Below are 13,380 nucleotides of genomic sequence, written 5' to 3'. Positions count from 1 at the left end.
CTAGCCATGTGACCTTCTGTCAGGGGACAGCAAGCTTTCTGTAAAAGGCAAGAGAGTAAATATTTTATGCCCTACAGGCCACATCGTCTCTGTTGGAACTATTTGATTCTGCCATTGTAGTGAAGCAGCTGTAGTATATATAGAAACAAATGGGCATGATTGTGTTCCAATAAAACTTTATTTGTATGGGCCATACTTCGCTGGTCCTCATCTTAGATCAATACTACATTTCTCTAACTTTGAGTCTCTTCCCCCACCCATCCCCCCCACCACCCCCCTACGAATTGGGTTGGTGTGTATTTCAAAGAGGTATGGTACTTGACATATAATAGGTGTTCAATAAATTGTAGTTGTTAATATAATAATAATTATTATTAACATTAGAAAGTCGGGACCCATATAGTGTAATGGTCTATATTTTTAATTTAATGTGATTACAGTTAAGGAAAAAGGCTTCAGTTAGGTTCCTTCCCCCACCCCACCCTCATACTTGGTTAATTTATTATTATTATTTTTAAATATTTATTTATTTATTTATTTTGAGAGAGAGTGCACAAGCACTAGTAGGGGAGGGGAAAGAAGGTGGGGGGGGGAGAGAGAGAGAGACGGGGGGGGGGAGAGAGAGAGAGAGAGAGAGAGAGAGAGAGAGAGAGAGAGAGAAAATGAATGAATCCCAAGCAGGCTCCATGCTGTCAGTGCAGAGCCAGACTTGGGCTTGATCCCGACCTTGAGATCATGACCTGAGCTAAAATCAAGAGTCAGACACTTAACAGGCTGAGTCACCCAGGCACCCTGTTCATTTATTTTAGTAAGGAAGTATTGTATCTAGCAGAATCCTCATAGCCAAAGAGTTCCTTTCAGTAAAATGATGTGACTCCCTTTAAAGATTGGTCAGTTCCTAATTACCCTAGGGTATTTTCATAGGAAAAAAAACCCCATATGGTTTTATTTGTGAAATGGAATTAAATTGTCATGTTGAATAATATTTCCACTGATCAACTCAGATAAATTTTCTTTTTTTCTTTCCTTTTTTCTTTTGGAGAGAGTGTGAGCATGGGAGAGGGGCAGAGGGAGAGAGAGAGAGAGAGAATCTTAAACGGGCACCATGTTCAGGATGGAGCCTGACACGGGCTTGATCCCACAACCCTGGGATCATGACCTGAGCCGAAATCAAGAGTGTGATGCTCAACTGAATGAGCCACATGTTTCTTTTTTCTTTTTTGTTTAAATTTTAATTCCAGTGTTGTTAACATACAGTGTTATATTCATTTCAGGTACACCAGATAGTGATTCAAATATTTCATGTATTATTCATTCCTCATCAAGATAAGTGTACTCTTAACTCCTTCACCTATTTCACGCATCCTCTCACCCACCTTTCCTCTGTTTGTTTGTTCTGTATAGTTAAGAGTCTGTGTTTTTGGTTTGTCTCTTTCTTTTTTTTCCCCCTTTATTCATTTGTTTTGTTTCTTAAACTCCACATATGAATGAAATCAAAATGGTATTTGTCTTTATCTGACTGGTTTATTTTGCTTAGCATCATACCCTCTAGATTCATCTGTGTCGTTGCAAATGGCAAAATTTCATTCTTTTTTTATGGCTAAATAATATTCCATTACACACAGACACATGCACACACACACCACTTCTTCTTTTTTTTTTTTTAATGTATTGTTAGATTCAGTCTGCCTAATATTTTGTTGAGGATTTCTGCATATATGTTCATCAGAGATTTTGCCCTATAGTTCTCTCTCTCCCTCTCTCTCTTTTTTTTGTTGTGTGTTTATATGGTTTTGGAATCAGGGTAATGGTGGCCTCAGAATGAATTTGGGAGTTTTTCTTCCTCTTCTATTTTTGGAAAAGTTTGAGAAGAATAAGTATTAACTCTTCTATAAATATTTGGTAGAATTCATCTGTGAAGCCATGTGGTCCTGGACTTTTGATTGTTGGGAGCTTTTTTCTTATTGATTTGATTTCATTGCTAGTAATCGATCTGTTCAAATTTTGTTTCTTCCTGCTTATTTGACAAGTTATATGTTTCTAGAAATTTATCCATTACTTCTAGGTTGTCCAGTTAGTTAGCATATACTTTTTCATAATATTATCTTTTAAAATCCTTTGTATTTCTGTGGTGTTGGTTGTTATTATTTTTCCTTTTTTTATTTCTGATTTTGTTTGAGTCCTCTCTGTATCTTTTTTTTTTTAAGTGGTTGATCCCTTCAGAGAACCAGCTCCTGGTTTCATTGAGCTGTCCTATTGTTTTTTTAGTTTCTGTGTCACCTATTTCTGCTGTAATCATTATTATTTCTTTCCTTCTTCTAGATTTGAGTTTTGTTTGTTCTTCTTTTTCCAGCTCCTTTAGATGTGAGGTTAAGTTGTTTATTTGAGATTTTTCTTGCTTCTTGAGCTAGTAAGCTTGTATTGCTATAAACATCCCTCCTAGAACCAATTTTGCTGCATGTGAAAAATTTTTGGATCATTGTGTTTTCAGTTTTATTTGTTTACATGGACTTTTTAATTTCTTCTTTATTTTTTGATTGGCTTATTCACTGTTTAGTAGCATGTTATTTAACCTCCATGTATTTGTATTCTTTCCAGATTTTGTCTTATGTTGGATTTCTAGTTTCATTGTGTTGTGGTCAGAAAAAAGGCACGATGTAACTTGATCTTTTTGAAATTGTTGAGATTTTTTATGACCTAATATGTGCTCTATTCTGGAGAATGTTCCATGTGCACTTGAAAAGCATGCGTATTCTGCTGTTTTGGGATGGAATATTGTGAATATATTTGTTAAATCCATCTGGTCCAGTGTGTCATTCAAAGCCGCTGTTTCCTTGTTGATATTTTGTTTAGATGATCTGTCCATTGATGTAAGTTGGGTGTTAAAGTTCCCTACTATTGTTACATTACTATCGATTAGTTCCTTTATGTTTGTTATTAGCTGCCTTTTGTATTTGGGTGCTTTCATATTGGGTGCATAAATATTTACAATTGTTATGTCTTCTTCTTGGACTGTCTCCTTAGTGATTATACAGTGTCCTTCTTTGTCTCTTGTTACAGTCTTCATTTTAAAGTTGACTTTGTCTGCTGTAAGCATTGCTACCCTGGCTTTCTTTTCACATCCATTTGCATGATAAATATTTCTTTATCCTGTCACTTTCAATCTGCATGTGTCATTAGGTCTGAAGTGAGTCTCTTGTAGGCAGCTGTATATGGGTCTTACTTCTCTTTTTTTTTTAATCCATTCCATCACCTTCTGTCTTTGGATGGGGGGATTTAGTCCATTCACATTCAAAGTAATTACTGATAGGTATGTATTTTTTGCCATTTTGTGTGTGATTTTTGGTTCATCTTTGTTTCTTTCTTCCCGTGCTCTCTTCTCTCACCGTAAGTTGGGTTTCTTTAGTGATATACTTGTATTCCTTTCTCTTTCTCTTTTGCATATCTATTACTGGTTTTGGATTTGTTGTTACTGTTAGGTTTGTGTATACCATCTTCTGCGTATAGCAGTCTGTCTGAAGGTGATGGTTACTTAAGTCTGAACCCATTCTTTACTCCTCTCTTCCCCTCGTTTTGGTTTATGGTGTCATACTTTACCTCTTTTTGCTTTGTCAGTCCCTTGAGTGAATTTACAAATATACTTATTATTACTGCTTTTGAGCTTTCTACTTTTCTTACTTTTACTTATGGTCTTTCCTTTACACTCACAGAGTCCCCTTTAACATTTCTTGCGGGCTGGTTTAGTGGAAATGAACTCCTTTAACTTTTGTTTGTCTGGGCAACTCTTTATCTCTCCTCTATTCTGAATGATAGTCTTGCTGGATAAAGTGCTTTTGTTTGCAGATTTTTCCATTTCAGCGAGTTGAATATATCATGCCTCTCCCTTTTTGCTTGCTAAGTTTCTGTTGAAAAATCTGCTGATAGGTTTATGGGGTTTCCCTTGTATGGGAACTGTTTTCTTTTCTCTTGCTTCTTTTTTTTTTTTTTTTTTTTAATTTTCTTTTAACGTTTATTTATTTTTGAGACAGAGAGAGACAGAGCATGAACGGGGGAGGGTCTGAGAGAGAGGGAGACACAGAATCGGAAACAGGCTCCAGGCTCTGAGCTGTCAGCAGAGAGCCCGACGCGGGGCTCGAACTCACGGACCGTGAGATCATGACCTGAGCTGAAGTCGGAGGCTTAACCGACTGAGCCACCCAGGTGCCCCTCTCTTGCTTCTTTTAAAATTCATTCTTTGTCACTGCTTTTTGCCATTTTTGATTACTATGTGTCTTGGTGTGGACCTCCTTGGGTTGATTTTGTTGGGAGATCTCTATGTTTCCTATATCTGAATTTATGTTTTCTTTCCCAAATTTGGGAAGTTTTTAGCCTTTATTTCTTCAAATAAATTTTCTGTCCCCTTTTCTCTTTCTTATCGTTCTGGGATTCCTATAATGTGAATGTTATTATGCTTGATGGAGTCACTAAGACCCCTAAGTCTAGTCTCATTTTGCCTGATTTTTTTCCCCCTCACCTACTCAGCTTGCTTACCTCCCATTAATCCATCTTCCAGGCCACTGATTCGTTCTTCTGCCTCTTCTAGCCTGTTCTTTTTTCCTTCTAGTGTTTTTTAAATTTCAATCATTGTGTTCTTTATCTCTGATTGGTTCTTTTTTTTTTTTTTAATCTTTGTTAAGGGTGCCACTGATGTCCTCCACTCTTTTCTCAAGTCCAATGAGTATCTTTATGATTATAACTTTAAATTGTCTGTCAGGCATATTACTTATTTCCATTTCACTTAGGTCTCTTGGTCTGATTTTGTCCTGTTTTTTTCATTTGTGACATATTCCTCCATTTCCTCATTTTGTCTAACTCTCTGTGTCTGTTTATATGTGTTAGGAAAGTCAGATGCATCACTTGCTCTTAAAAATATGGGATGCTTCATGTATTTGTGTGTCATCCTTCTCCAGGGGCCAAACTAATTTTCTTCATATGGTTCCAAGTTTTTAGTATACATGTGGCTGAAGTGAGTGTTTTAGTTCCTTAAAAAAAATTTTTTTTTAATGTTTTACTTATTTTTGAGACAGAGAGAGACAGAATATGAGCAGGGGAGGGGCAGAGAAAGAGAGGGAGACACAGAATCCGAAGTAGGCTCCAGGCTCTGAGCTGTCAGCTCAGAGCCCAATGCAGGGCTCGAACTCACAAACCGCGAGATCATGACCTGAGCTGAAGTTGGTCACCCAACCAACTGAGCCACCTAGGCACCCCTAGTTCCTTTTTTGAATTTGCCTTATATAGCAGGGTAATTGAAATGCAATTTTATAAGCTCCCCATTTATTTTATATTAAAGAATTTCTCTGGTCTTTGTCCTGGGTTCTTGTGAGGGAGCTTCTAAACTCTTGGAATTTTCCAAGTGTCAGGAGTGTGTTTGTTATTCACTGTGGGGACCCAGGATCACACCTGAGTTTGTGCTTACTCCTTTTGGGACCCTAGATGTCAGCATGGGGACTGGTCCATTTGGAAAAACCAATTGTATGGTTAGAGGGTTGAGGCTTTGGTTCAGGTGACTTCTTGACCTTTAGGAAATGGATAGGGGCTGGAGATTGAGCTCTGTCATGTGTTAAAGATTATTCCACCAATGTTTAGGTGGGCCCTGGTTGGTAATCATACACTGATATGTTCGAAGGGTGACGTGTCCTAAGGACATAGAAGCTTTGTGTTTGTGACCCTCCTAGACTTTGCTCTATGGATCTCTTCATTTGTGTTCTTTGTAGTACAAACTTTAATCATAAGTATAGCACTTTCCTGAGTTCTGTGGATTATTCTAGTGAATTTATACATAGCTCCAAGTAATTTATGGAACAGCACTTATTTTCATATATGACTTGATTCCTTGTGTACATATTTCCCTTGGCCAGACTCTAGAAGGGAAGAGAGTCAGCATGGGATTTGGCTCGAGACTTGCCTCAGTCCCTTGATTCAGTTCTCTACAAATTTGACTTCTGATTTTTATTGTAATGTTGCAGACTGAGGATTATTTTATTATCCCACTTTAAAGATGAAGAGGGTGAAGCTCAGAGATAATAGGGGGAAGAATTATCATAGTTAAAATTCAGGGCTCTTCCTACATGTCAGAGAGATGCCCTAAAACTTCTAATTGTATGAGCTAATACATTACTACTTAGTATTATATATTGTCCTAACCCACAGTAAAAATAGTAATAATAACAAAATGGCTAGCATATGTATTATATACTATTTGCTAAGAATTGTTCTAAGTTGTGTGTGTGTGTGTGTGTGTGTGTGTGTGTGTGTGTCTTGGCCTACTTGGGCTGCTGTAACAAAATTCCACAGACTGTGGCTTATAGACAACAGAAATTTACTTTTCACCATTCTGGAGGCAGAGAAGTCCAAGATCAAGACATAGGAAGATTCAGTGTCTGGTGAGGTCTTGCTTTCATCTTTTTACTGTGTCTTCACATTGCAGAAGTCATAAGGGAGCTCTCTGGAACCTCTTTTATAAGGATACTAGTTTCATGAATGAAGGTTCATTCTTATGACCTAATCACCTTCAAAGAGCCCCACCTCCAAATGTCATCACTTTAGGGGAAGAGATTTTAACATGTGAATTTTGTAGGGGACACAAATATTCAGTGTATAGTGCACTCTCTCTTTCATTTTGTTTCTCTCAATTTCTCTTTCATATTATATATATATATTTAGTTTTTAAAGTTTCTTTATTTTGAGAGAGAGAGAGAGAGAGAGAGAGAGCAAGCACAAGCTGGGGAGGGGCAGAGGTACAGTGAGAGAATCTCAATCAGGCTCTGTGCTGAAAGCACAGTGCAGAGCTCAGTTGCACAAACTGTGAGATCATGATCTGAGCCAAAATCAAGAGTCAGATGCTCAACCGACTGAAGCACCCAGGTGCCCCATATTTAGTTTAATCCTTACAATAATGATTTGTGATACATAACATTATTATTACTCTTCTGTAGGTTAACTAACATGGAGACACAGGAAAGTTCATGACTTGTTTTAAATCACACAGCTGAGAAGTGGTAAAGTCAGGATTTGAATCCAAGTAGTTGGGCTGTGGAGTTCATATTCTTAGTCACTAAAGCGTACTGCTTCTTTGAAAAATTGTGACAGCAGCTAAAAATATACTGGGGATAATCACTGTGTGCCAGGTGTAACACATGCCTGTGTTAAAGTATTTTACTTTCAGAGCCATCCTGTATTAGAGACTGTTATTAACCTGTTTTATGGATGATGAAACCAAAATACAGTGAGGTTAAATACTTGCTCAAGGCCACCAGGTTGGTTTAATAACTGGCAAACCTAGAGCTCACACTGCTGTGTAAAAGAATCACCCTAGTTCTCTAACTCTCTTGGTGAAGAATGTTTATGTGACAAGACTGGCTAAGGGGAGAGTAGTTTCCCTTGTGTGGTTCTTGGGGCACATGGCTGAACCTTGTGGGAAGAAAAGGAGATAAGTGGGCAAGGGTACTGTTGAGAATTACTCACATGCATGCTTACGTTAAGATACCAGAGATAATTTGTAGATGGGGAGACAGTCCTTGAGTTACCTGTGGCCAGCATTTGAATAGTAAACCTGCCATCCTCATGGGAATATGTGTCAAGGAGCTTCTTTCCAGTTTACATCTCTGAGAGTATTGTCAAGTGCCTGGTGTTCCTCTTGTTTCTGCCTCTCCAGGCAGCCAAGAAACAGATTGGGCTGCATTTTTGCTGAAGCTGGTCATTTTGCAGGTTCCTCAGACATGTGATGTTGTGTTTTTTTCCTTGTGCCATTATGCTATGGAGAGGAATTACTGACTTACACCTTCTCTGTCACATTTTCTCCACTTTAGCAGCCTCTGTTTATAGATTCTCAGGGATCAAACCTCACATTTACAAAACTGTGACTTCTGCCAACAAACTTTTACCGTGAAAGGAAGAGACAAACCTTTAAAAAAAATACATCTTTTAATTGTTTCATTTGGGAAGAGAAAGGATAAACTATAAATAATTTTTACACAGGTGTGTACACAGATAATTATTTCTCTAAAAAGAGTAATAGAGACAACAAAGTATGCCTGGTGGGGTGCACAGCAGTGTGCTGGCAATATTGATCTGGGGACTGGAAGCTTGTTATCAGATAAGAAATTAAAAAGAAGAACCACACAGCTCACTTATGCTCTGCGTGAGCACACGGCATCTGTGCTCTGCGTTCAATGCTGGCTTCCCATCTGCTTGGTGACACAATTTAAGGAGTCAAGGTAGAGACTGTGATCTATGGGCTCATGGTGATTGGATCTTCACTCCTGAACCGTGCCTCTTTCTCAGCAGGGGCTGGTGACAGCTGAAATACTGAAGTCCTCTTGGGAAGAATTCTATATCGGGACTCTTCAGGCAGGGAGGTCCCAGGAGAGGGCCGTCAGAGGTGGAATGAATGTCCTGTTATCCTGCAGCATCCTAAATCTGTTGACTTTCACTGGCCCCTGGCAGAGTTCTCAGGCACTAACATTTGGCTTAATTTAGTGATGACAGCTCTGGGGAAAGGGGAGGTAGGTGAAGGCCAAATTGATAGGGGGATGGGCTCAGCGTTCTTTCGTCTCTTCTTCTGTTTCCCACCCCTGCCCCTCCTCTTGTGTTTTCTTTCTCAGTTAAATTTGTTAATTTGTCCCAGTACCATCTATGCTGTTGCCCTGGGAACCCTGGGATCATTTTCCACTTCTTTTTTCTTATTTCCCGTGTCCAATTAGTCAGCTCAGTCTGACATTTGACCCTTGCAAAATTTTTTCAGAAGAGGACATCATCCCTTCCATTATTGGGATCTGTCCTAGATCAGATTTGTCTCATAAGAGAGCTTCCTTACCAGTTTCTCTGCCATCAGTGTGGCCCTTTCCGATTTAAGAACAACACAGATTCCAGAATTATTTGTCTAACGGGGTGGCTCTCAAACTTTTCTGCGTATTCGAATCATCAGGGAACTTTGAAAACTGATGTCCAGAGCATACTCCATACCAATTAAATCAGGATCTCTTGGGGTTGGACCTTGGCATTGGCATTTTTCTATATCTCCCTGGATAAATCCAGTATATGGTCATGTTTGCAGTCATTGTCTGATAATATCTAATTGTTTCTCTCGCTCGGAATTTTTTTAATGACTTTCTATTACCTGCAGAATTGAAAGCTTAATTTTGAATTTCTAACCCTAAATGATTCAGCCCTAACCACTATTTGTAATCCTTTCTAGGTATCCTTCTAGTTCTGGTGCTAATCTGCTGTCTTGGGTTACTCACTATTCCTCACATGTGCCATGCCTTTTCTTGCCTCAGTGATCTTGCATATATATATATATATATATATATATATATATATATATATACACACACACACACAATACTAGGATTGCTAGTGTATATATAGTGTATATATATGTATACACACACACACACACACACACGGATTGCTATTCTGTCATTTATGGATCTAGGCAATATTTTTACTATTTGCTATGTTAAGACACCCTGTCAGGCAATGGTAAGCAAAAGAAGATGCTGTTCTCAGCTTCTTAAACCTTATAGACCTACTACAACCATACAGTTGTTAGTGTGACAAGTACTATACAACAGAGGCATACAGTGCCACAAGGGCTTATAGTGAGGGCTGATATACTTAAGAGTAGTCAAGAGTTTCTCCTGAGAAAGAGATGCTTGAGATTCCTTAGGGTATCTAATGGCTGAAGAAATAAAATTAAGTTCCTTACCTAAAAAAAGGAAAAGAAAAGAGCCTGATTGTAATAAACTCTTCTAGGGTGAGTTCTTCAGGCAGTGGAGTGGTAGGAGCAATGGCAGGAGGGGGTCTGATAAGGACACAATCTAAAAGAAGGGCTAGGTATCCTGACCAGACAGAGAAAGGGAGAGCACGTTGGTGTGAGAAGAGGGTGGAGGGGAAATGGGGCAGGCTGTGCAGGGCCCATAATCATATTCATGTACTTTTGTTCTGAGAGCAATGGGAAGCCACTGAAAGCTTTTCAGCAAAGGGGTGTGCCGTGCTTTGTTTGTTTGTTTTAGAAGATACCTCTGGGTGCTGGTTGAAGAATAGACCAGAGCCAGCATATTGTGCACAGTAGATGTGGATAGATCAGTGGTAGTTAATTAGTAGTCCAGGCCAGAGAGATGTGACCTGAGGACCACCTGCTCCCTTGTCATTTCTTTGAGGTGAAGCTTATCCAGAGGGAGAGAGGGACAAAGGTATGAGTTGGACTGGACTGTCCATAGGTTTCAGTGCTACATTACACACTTCCCAGATGATGAGAACTTCTTGATCTCTGGATCAGGATGAGTGATACATTTTGTAAGCATCACAGCCACTCTTTCATTTCCTGAAAGCAAAGACTTGTCCTACTCGTCACCACATAATGAACACTCAGTGCTCACTTAAATGAGACATAGCATATGGACTTCTGGAGCCAGAGAGCTTGGATGGGACTAGCCACTTTGCCACTTCCTAGTTCTGTGACCTTGGGCAAATTAAATAGTGTCTCTCTGCCTCAGTTTCCTCATTCACGTCAAAAGGTTGTTGTGAGTTGAAAAAAAAATAAGGGGCACCTGGGTGGCTCATTTGTTTCAGTGTCTCTTGATTTTGGCTCAGGTGATGATCATGCAGTTCATGAGATCAAGCCCCTTATTGGACCCTGCTTGGATTCTGTCTTTCCCTCTTTCTCTGCCCCTCTCCCGCCCTCTCTTTCTCTCAAAATAAATAAATAAAAAGATTGTTGTGAGTATTGAAGGAGTTCATAAAATGTACTTAAACAGTGCCTGGCACATGATAAGTACTATATTTGTGTTTGCCATTATTATTATTATTATTATTATTTTATACTATTATCATGAATAAGAGCATTTCTCTCATTCTGTCAGGTTCTGGTTGCTTTAGGAAAGGGTTTGAAAGGAAGTTATAAGACTCTTAAGTTTTCATCACATTCCTGCCTCCTTCCACATAATCTATAAGATATTTGTGTAGGGAGATTTCTAATGTCTCTAATTTGCTCACCATGTTACAGATTATGATGGTTAACTTTATGTAGCAATTTGACCAGGCAATGGGGTACCCAGATATTTGGTGAAACATTCTGGGTGTGTCTGTGAAGGTGTTTTTGAATGAGGTTACCATTAGAATTGGTAGACTGAGTAATGCAGATTTCCCTCCCTAATGTGAGTGGACCCCATCCAATCAGTTGAAGGCCTGAATAGAATAAAAAGCCGGGTAAGAGGGAATATCTTGAGGTACTTGAGCTGGACATCAATCTTTTCCTTCCTTTGGACTTGAACTCAAATATCATCTCTTCTTGGGTCTTGAACTTGCCAGCTTTTAGACAAGAACTACAACTTCCATTCTCCCGAGTCTGCAGCTGGCCCAGGAGATCTTAGGACTTGTCAGCCTCCATAATTGTGTGTTACTTCCTTATAATAAATCTCTGTCTGTCTGTCTTTCTATATGTTATTTGTGTTGTTTCTCTGGAGAACACTGAGTAAATACAGAGATGGTGTAGAAAGGTCTTCTCCAATTTTAGTATATGTGCTGCCGAAGCGAGCACTAGAAAGGTCTTCTCAATAAGGCTTTATTATCCTACTGGAAACCCTTGGAGTAAGTAGTCATGATCCAAACTAATCACTAAAGACATCTAGTTAGCCCTCCTTCTGCATTTACCCTACTTTAAAAAATGTCAATGTTATGACCATAGTAAGAAAGGTCTTTAGCAGTTTGAGGCCGCACTTAATTATAGATGCCTCATTCATCATGCCCACAGGCTGCTTTCTAGCAGGACCCTCCTGAGGAGCCATTTTCCCACCTTGGTCTAGATGAAGTGAATGATGTAAGAATTAGATGTGTCCCCTTTTCCTCTTTCCATTCTGGTTTCCTGGCTCTTTTCCTACCCCACATCCATCTTCACACTGCAGAGTCTAAACAGAATATTTTATTTCTTTCTTAAGTTATCACAGCTTTTAAGGGAGCAAATGAATCTTTTTCTTTTTTATCATAAAATTACTGCAACTTGTGCCTACTGGTGCAGGATGCTTCTTCTTCCCTATAGTATTGCCTTCCAGCAAATGCTGTGGCTCTCCTTTGTCCAAAGTCAAACTGTAAATCCAGTTACTTTATAACAATATTGAATGAAATGAAAATCTTTGAAGTTTCTCTTCTCTGACTTAACATTTGGTTGAGAAAAATGAAGTTGCCATTGTTTGAGCTGATGAAGATTAAATGGACTGCCTCTGAATTTAATTGAGTCTCTGTTTGAATAATATCCATGGTGGGTCCTACTGCAGTGTTTGGTGATTAATGGTGAGAATGAACAACAGTAACATCTGGACCCAAAGCTGTTCTTGGCTTAGAAGGTGTTCATTCCTTTGAGAAAAAGGATTCTCTGCATCATTGTCCAAATAATCATTAGCAGATAGATCAACTGAGACATTTTAATTAAAGTTTCAAAATCTAGGGAGAAGAAGAGTTTTTAAGACTCTTATTTTATGTATCCAAGTTAAAATAAAAATTCTGTTATTAAAAAGGGAGATAGGTTTCTACTTCCTATGAGGAAGAGAAGAAAGGGTGAATTATGAAGTGGCTTTTGTTTGCTCATGAATAGGTGCACAAAAAAGAGAACTTGGGCCTAAGGTGTGTTTTGGTTGGTTGTTTTAAATATCATGGTAGGAAATACTTAAGAGAACTTTGAGGAATCATGAAGATTTAAGAAATAGCTTTGCCTGGTTTTATTATATCAATTTTGTGAACTAAATGTAATAAAATAGTAGTTATAAAAATATTAATGATGAATAATTAAGATGATATAAGAAATAAAAGCATAAGAATGTTTTGGAAGATTTTGTTTTTAAATGCTGACTGTACGGGAATTATTATGGAATGTTGGGTAAATAAAATGACTTCAGCATCTGTGCATGTTATCATAGGCATATTCTGGGAGGAGGGGGAGACAGCTAATCAAATACATCAACAAATTACTTGGAAAGGGCATCTTAACTGAAGATATTTTAGTCTAATGCTCAACTAAAAATACAAGGAATGTGTTTAACAGAGGCAACTGTTTAGAAGATTTAACCCTTCGAAAGAGGAGTTGCTGGATCTATTAACATTAGGAAATAGCACAAGCAGACTAGGGAACATTGTGTTTATCTGAAAGCAACATGCAAGTTCAGAAGTTTCATTTCACAATATAAAGAGGCACCATTGGTTAAAATAAAAATAGCCAGTAGGGAAATATGAACCAATAGATGTGGAAAATAATTGTTTTCATCAAGGTCATCATTTGATATTATTATCATTTTTCCCAGCTGGCTTACTTTGTCAGAATAAGTGTGCAGTACCATAATCACAAGT

At 38.4% G+C, this 13,380-nt stretch overlaps 1 non-coding gene across 1 annotated transcript; it reads right to left on the bottom strand.

Annotated features, from left to right (window-relative positions):
• Positions 1-4,904: 4,904 nt before the first annotated feature.
• On the bottom strand, positions 4,905-5,007 carry LOC111560316. The gene has a single exon (XR_002742071.1). It is a non-coding gene; the product is annotated as a U6 spliceosomal RNA (small nuclear RNA).
• Between the last annotated feature and the right edge of the window lie 8,373 nt (positions 5,008-13,380).

This window comes from Felis catus, chromosome B1 (assembly GCF_018350175.1).
Source record: "Felis catus isolate Fca126 chromosome B1, F.catus_Fca126_mat1.0, whole genome shotgun sequence".
Lineage (NCBI taxonomy): Eukaryota > Metazoa > Chordata > Mammalia > Carnivora > Felidae > Felis > Felis catus.
The sequence above is the reverse complement of the archived record's forward strand: the minus strand, read 5'-3'. Positions and strand labels throughout refer to the sequence as shown.